Source organism: Lepidothrix coronata, unplaced genomic scaffold, assembly GCF_001604755.1.
Source record: "Lepidothrix coronata isolate B3197 unplaced genomic scaffold, Lepidothrix_coronata-1.0 Scaffold320, whole genome shotgun sequence".
In the NCBI taxonomy this organism is placed as follows: domain Eukaryota; kingdom Metazoa; phylum Chordata; class Aves; order Passeriformes; family Pipridae; genus Lepidothrix; species Lepidothrix coronata.
Window position 1 is genome coordinate 94,175 of NW_016690500.1, and position 6,949 is coordinate 101,123.

Genomic DNA, 6,949 nt, shown 5'->3' on the forward strand with positions numbered 1-6,949 from the left:
GGGATCCAGGGGCAGCCACAGCTTCTCTGGGCAACCTGTGCCAGGTCCTCCCCACCCTCACAGGGAAGGATTTCACCCCAACATCTAATCTAAATCTCTCCTCTTTTAGTTTAAAACCATTGCCCCTTGTCCTATCACCATCTGCCCGTGGAGAAGCTGCTCACACGAGGCACCTACACAAGGATTTGGTTTCCATGCCCTGCAGGATCTGTGTTAACCCCTTGGTGATGGTTGTTGTCATGGGGGAGGGAAGGCAGGCAGGCAGCAGAAGGGGGTGGCTGGTCCCATCATGGCTTCAAGTCCCTGGGTCCTCTCTAAGGAGCAGAGCTGCCCCAGGAAGGCAGGGGCCCACCCCCGAGAGCAGCCCCCCAGGGCAGTCAGGGGGCCGGGAGAGGCTCCAGCAGCTCTGGCCAAGCACAGGTTGGTTTGTGTCTTTCCAAAGATCATAGAATCATGGAATCATGGAATCTGCTGAGTTGGAAGGGACCCATCAGGACCATAGAATCCAACTCCTGGCCCTCCATAGGGTACCCCAAAGGTTGCACCATGTGCCTGGGAGTGTTGTCCAAATGCTTCTTGAACTCAGACAGCCTTGGTGGTGTGCCCACCACCCTGGGGAGCCTCTTCCAGACATGAGCCTCTTCCAGACATGTCTCTGGGGTGAGAGAGAACTTCCCCAAATCATCATCCACACCACCCACGGGGCCATTCTCATCCCTCCAGTGCCCACTGGTAGCTCAGGTGTTACCTGCCAGTTGTATTTTCTTTCTCAAACACATCTGAGCAGAAAACCCCAAAAATGGAGATGCAAAGCACGGACTGAGGAGGCTCAACCTGCGGCAGAGAAGCCGAGCAAAGGTTTCTTGTCAATGCCTAAGAATTTACAGGAGCCCTCAGTCTGGAAACCTTAATGGGGGACAAGTCAGAAAATGTGTCTCAAAGTGATGTTTCAGTAGATGAAGTTATAAAACAGCTTGACAAAATAAACGTTAACACTTGGGTAGTGCCGGATGGTTCTCATTCCAGAGCTCTAAAGGAATTCAAGGATGAAATAGCTACACTATTAACTGCATTAACTCTACTGTGAAACCTCTCACTTAAAATTTTCTCACCATCAGAGTCAAAGAAAGCAGTGAGACCTTGATTTGAAAAAATGTCTCTGAGCAGATCCAGGAAGAGCAGATTATTAAAAGTGATGTCCAAATGAGGTAGAACTGTACCATGGAGGGGAATTAGGGAGCATGGGAGTGAGACATATTTATGGGAAAATTCAGCCAGGCTTTTCTGAATGGCATCCCTGCCTTAGGAGGGAATCCCTCCTAGGAGGCTCTGAAGGAGTCAGCAAGGGTGGGGATCAAGTGTCCCAGAAATCCAGTTGACATAATGTACTTGACTTTCCTAAAAGGTTTTAACAACTCTCTAATCAAAGGACCTGTAATAAACCACTTCACAGACACATTTTTACAAGCACATGCAGTTTTAGGACAAGAAATGGCCTTCAGCTGAAGGAAGGTAGACTTAGTTTAGATTATTATGGAGAAATTTTGTGGTGAGGCCCTGGCACAGGTTGCCCAGAGAAGCTGTGGCTGCCCCATCCTGGGAAGTGTTCAACTCCAGGTTGGACGGGGCTTGGAACAAGCTGGCACAACCTGGGCTAGTGGAAGGTGTCCCTCCCATGGCAAGGGGTGGGACTGGTGTGGCTTGAAGGTCCCTTCCCACCCAAACCATTCTGTGATTCTATGAAATCCTGAAGGATCCCAAACTCACCATGAAATGAGAAGGAAGGTCCTACCAGAGGAGCATCAGGTTAAAGACTTGGAAACAGAGGGAAGGAGGAGGAGAACAGCCTTCCCAGCAATGAGCTCCATAAGGCTTGACCTTCACAGTGTTTGAAAAAAGCCAAGCTCCAGTCTGAGCCCACAGCTGAGACACAGCAAAGCTGAGACACAGCAAAGCTGAGACACAGCAAAGCTGAAAGAGAGACCGACAGTCCCACGTGTGGCCAGAAGATCCAATTCTTAGTGAGTGCCTGTGAGAAACACAGCTGGGACATCCTCAACCAAAGATGAAGCCAAGAGACACCAGAACATAAGAGAGGACAAAGCCTGGGAGGGGAGCTGCTGCCCACCTGGATCCACGTGTTGGTGCTTGCACGTCCCTGACCTCTCTGGTCCGTGGGCCGGGCAGATGCATCATCCTGCCAGAGTCCTACCCTGGATCTGCCCACCTGGAGCCTCAAAGCACAGTGGTCAGTGCTCAGGGAAGCCTTTGAGAGCAGCACCAGCCTGTAGAGATGAGGTTTCCTTGGCTCCAATGGTCTGATCCTTGGGGACTCTCTTTGACCTCTCCTTAATAACTCTCGATCCAATAACATCTGGTTTTCCTTCCTCTTCTCAGTAAATCCCCTGACTTTGCCCTGTGCCCTCAGAAGGGATGGGGACAGGGAAGACCACAATTTACTACGTGCAGACAAACCTCAGTGTTTTTACCAGGGTGGTTTCCTTTTCATTCTCTGTCTGTCGCCAACATTCAATTTTCTTATTTTTCTGACCACTGCAAAAAGCTGTGCTGACATTTTCGCAGAAATGTGCATTATAACTCCAGCTCCTGTTCCTGAGTGGTAATTTCTCAGGGCCCATTATGGTATATTTGGAGTTAGGTTTTGTTTTTCCCGTGTGCATCACTTTACATTTATCTCGATTGGATTTCAGCTGCCATCGTGTCACCCACTCGCTCAACATTACGAGCTCCTCCCGGGGCTCTCTGCAGTCAGCCCCTGCCTTTACTGCCTTCAGTAACTCAGTCCTGCAAATCAGGTTATGTTTCCTTCCATTTCCTTCACAGACCATGGGTAAGTGTCCTGCCTTCAGCAGAGATCCCTTCAAAAAGCCACCTTGCATTCCAGGAACCAAACAGTTGCTCCAGTCCTTTGCTTCCTGCTTTTTTTTAGACATTTAGATCTTCTCTCATCATCTCAGAAGACCCACAAGGCTTTAGTGAGATCGTTTGCTTGCTTCAGCAGCATCTTGCAGATTGCTGAGACCTGCTGAGGTGTTTAGCTGCCCCTGGTGAATCTCCCCCAGATCCTTCTCCACTCTTCCCTTCAGCCTGTGCAAGGTTTTAGCACCTGCAGTTTTCCTCGGCAGAGTCAGCAAGTCCTTTACCTGTTGCACAAAGAACAAGGTTTTTTTTTTGTTTGCTTTGAGCTTGATTCCCACTGGTTTAATGTTTCTCCTTCTGCAGGAGGAGAAATGAAAAGCTGAGCCCTCCTCATCCTCTCAGAGCTCTTGTGATTTTGTTGAACTTCTTCCATAGCTTTGTTGCAGAAACCATTTTTCTCTGCTGAAGAATCTTGTCCTCCAGTTTTCCTCATACAAAGCCATTCCAGACCTTTCACCTCTGATGTTCTCCTGGTTCTAGTGTATCATGGAATGCCTTTGCTGGGAATGGACCTTAAAGATCCCCTTGTTCCACAGATGTCTGAGGTGAGGAGATGACAACTGGATGCAAAAGCCAAGGTATGGCCAAACCAGGGATTTATACAGCACTGAAACTGCATTTCCCATCGATCAGGTAATTCACCATTTTCTACAAGGCTTTCAAAGAGGCAACACATCATGTGTTGACCTATTTGATGTTTGAGCTGCTTCCTTACAAATGATCTTCCTCCACTCTCAGTGAGTTTTGGACTCCTCTTGTCACAATGAGTCACTGACACGCTCTTCTCCCGGGTTTGCTCAGTGATTACATCCCTGTGATTTACGGGGCTCCTCTGGCTCTTCCTGCCCAAGAGCTATGCTCTGTCTCCCCCTCCTTGCCTTGTGATTTTATAGTGTTTGGGCTCACATTCCTCTTCCAAAACCAATTTGCAGGGTTGTCCACTGTGCTGTTTTCCTCCCTGCTTGGGAAGCAAGCTGATTGCATTATTAATACAGTCAGTTTTTAAGGAGGGTGGTGAAGCACTAAATCACAGCAGCAGAGAGTGATGCCCACGAGTGGTGTTGTGGCTCAGCTCATTCCTCATGGGACACTCGAATGCTGCTTCATCTGGTGCCTGATGGGGTATCACAGCCTCTTCACAACATTGCAGTGGCCACCTGCTGCAGGGTGTGGTTCTCACTGGGGCTCAAAGCAGATAAGTGCTGAGCTCTTGGCTCTGAGGAGGAGGAAGGTTCCCCACACCCACAGCGATCAGGAATATCTGATACCTCATCTGATACCTAATACTGCGAGAGATAAAAGGGACTGTGCTTGGGCTGAACACTCTGTCACCCTCTAGAAAGTGGATTTGAGTGTTTCCATCCTCAAGGTGGTTTTTTTTCCCCATCAAGATATTAATGTCTCCTTTGAAACCATTGAACGGGATGTTTCTTTACCGATGATGAATTACCTGCAGGATACCTCCCTGAAAGCTTCTCCAGAGTCAGAGAACTGATTTCCAGGTATCACAGCACTTCCTCCATCTTCTCCAAGACAGCAGTTCTCCAGAACTCCTTGCTTTTGAGATACTCCAAGTACCTGATAACATGGAAATGCCTCTTGTCCATGAGGATGGGCAGTGATGTGAGGGAAGCCTGGAAGCTGGGTGTCATCAGAGGCAGCTTTAGGCACCAGCATCACTTTTTTAACCTTTGCCAGGTAAACTGGGGAGACACATCAGCTGTTTCTGAAGGATCTGTAACGCCCTGTCTCTTGCTAATTATGTAAATATTTGTACTGGCATCTTACATCCAACTAGTGGGGGTTTCATAAAACATTTGAATTTTACCCTTCATTGGAAAAAGAAATAATTGTTTTGAGAAATGCAAAAACTTTCCAAAAATTGGAAATTATGTGGAAAAAACCACGTGTTCAAACATCAACACACAAAAGATGACCATAAATGACTCAGGGTTTTCCTCCACTTTGTAGGCTTCTCTCTGAATGATGCTCTGAACTTGTCCCCTGCTCTCTGCCAAGGCTGACAGTCTCCTGCCAGAGCTCATGCACCCTGTGGGATGCACTTGGTCTTGTGGAGCCACACAGTGGGGCTGTTCTCCCACCTCATGGAAGGATGTCTCTGTGAGCCGAAGCTCAGGCTGCCTGGGCCCCTCCTGCAGCTGCATTTTGTGGCAAACACACCCCTAATTTGCAGCTCGTTGTGACCCCTCGAGGTGTGCTGAGCACTGCAGTGCCTCAGGCTCTTCCCATGGCAGAGCTGGTGACTCCTCTGGATGCCAGTTTGGGTGGAGCCAGTGGTTGAGGTTTTCCTGCTGTTCACCCCCATTTGTGGAGGAGGCAGCTGAGCCATTCATCTTTTGGGGAGGGTCTGATATTGGAAGTTGGCCTCCATGATGAGGAGATGAGGAGCATCTTCACAGTGCTTTGGGATGACCCCTGGCACGCCTGATTTGGGTTCTGAGGAGCTCAGCTCCTGTTTGATGGGATGGTGCCTGTGCACTGGCATTCTCCTTGACTCATCAGCAACATCTTCGCTTCTCCTTGGACAGCCCTGATTCCCCATCTCTTCCCAGGCTCTGTAAAACCCCAGGAGCATCCTGAGCTGAGGATCATCCCAGCAGCCCAGTGGGCAGTGCCCCAGCCCTGCATGGCTCTTGGGCTCATGGGCTGCACCAGCTTTCAGAGGGGCAGAACCCAAATTTTTGGGTGATGGAGGTGCTCACCTGCACCTCTCCCCTGCCTCTCTCCCTCTGCTCCCTCCCTCCCACTGACCATCCCGCACTGGGGAACTGCTCCCTGAGGTGATTCCCTTGTGTGAGCCTGTGCAGGAGAAATGTCACCAACCCCACGTGTGTTTGGGTGCCACCACCCTGTGCTGCACCTTGTGGTCAGATGGTTTCTCCCTCTGGCGCCTTCCTTGTTTGCCTACCAAGGGTTAATTTTCCCTTCAGTGCAAGACCCAGGGAGAAGTTTGCAGGAGCAGTTCCCAGGCCATATGCTGAGGATTTAGCTTTATAATCATCTTGGCTTTAGCAGCAAAGCTGGAAAGAGAAGCATTTTTGTGTTTATTATACATAAGAAGATCTCGGTGGTTAAGAATATACAGGGCTGAAAAGGGGGGAAAAAACCCAACCCTTTGATAAGCCTTAAAGATTTAAGAGATGGAATCTGCATCTGTGTTACCGAAAATATCCTTGTTAAAGCTCCTGGGCTGGGAGAAGCATGTGAGCCGTGACACCCCACTGTGGTGCAGCACTGCCTGGCACCACCATTAGTCAAGCAGCTGCCAAACCCCACTGTTCCTGTGCAGGAGCATCAATCCCTTCAGCCTCCAGGATCACTTTCAAGTCAAATCTAAGCCCAGTCTGTTTGTTTTCACTTGGTGTTTTTTTCTCTAAACGAATCCTTATTTTTCTCTGGGAGAATCCCCCGGAGGAGCACACAGGTGTCAAGAGCACACAAGTGTTTTCCTTCTGCAGATCGAGGAAATGAGTTTGGTGGTTGAGTTTCACTGTTCCCCACATGGTCCCACAGCCCTTTCAGCTCCTGCTCTCACAGGGCTGCTCTGCCTTGGGGCAGCCTCACCTCAATATTGGGGCATTTTGGGCACCACAATATAAGGAAGAGATTGAGCCATTGGAGAGTGTCCAAAGGAGGGACACGGAGATGGGGAAGGGCCTTGATTGGAAGGTGTGTGAGGACACTGAGGGCACTTGGTGTGTTCAGCTGGAGCAGAGGAGACTGAGGGGAGACCTCAGTGCAGTTCCAAGTGCCTGGGCAGGGGCAGAGGAGGGGCAGGGACTGAGCTCTGCTCTGGGGGGACCAGGGACAGCAGCCAGGGAATGGCTGGAGCTGTGTCAGGGCAGGCTCAGGTTGGATCTCAGGCAAAGGTTCTTCCCCCAGAGGCTGGTTGGGCACTGCCCAGGCTCCCCAGGGCAGTGGGCACAGCCCCAAGGCTGCCAGAGCTCCAGGAGGGTTTGGATGATGCTCTGGGGCACAGGGGGTGACT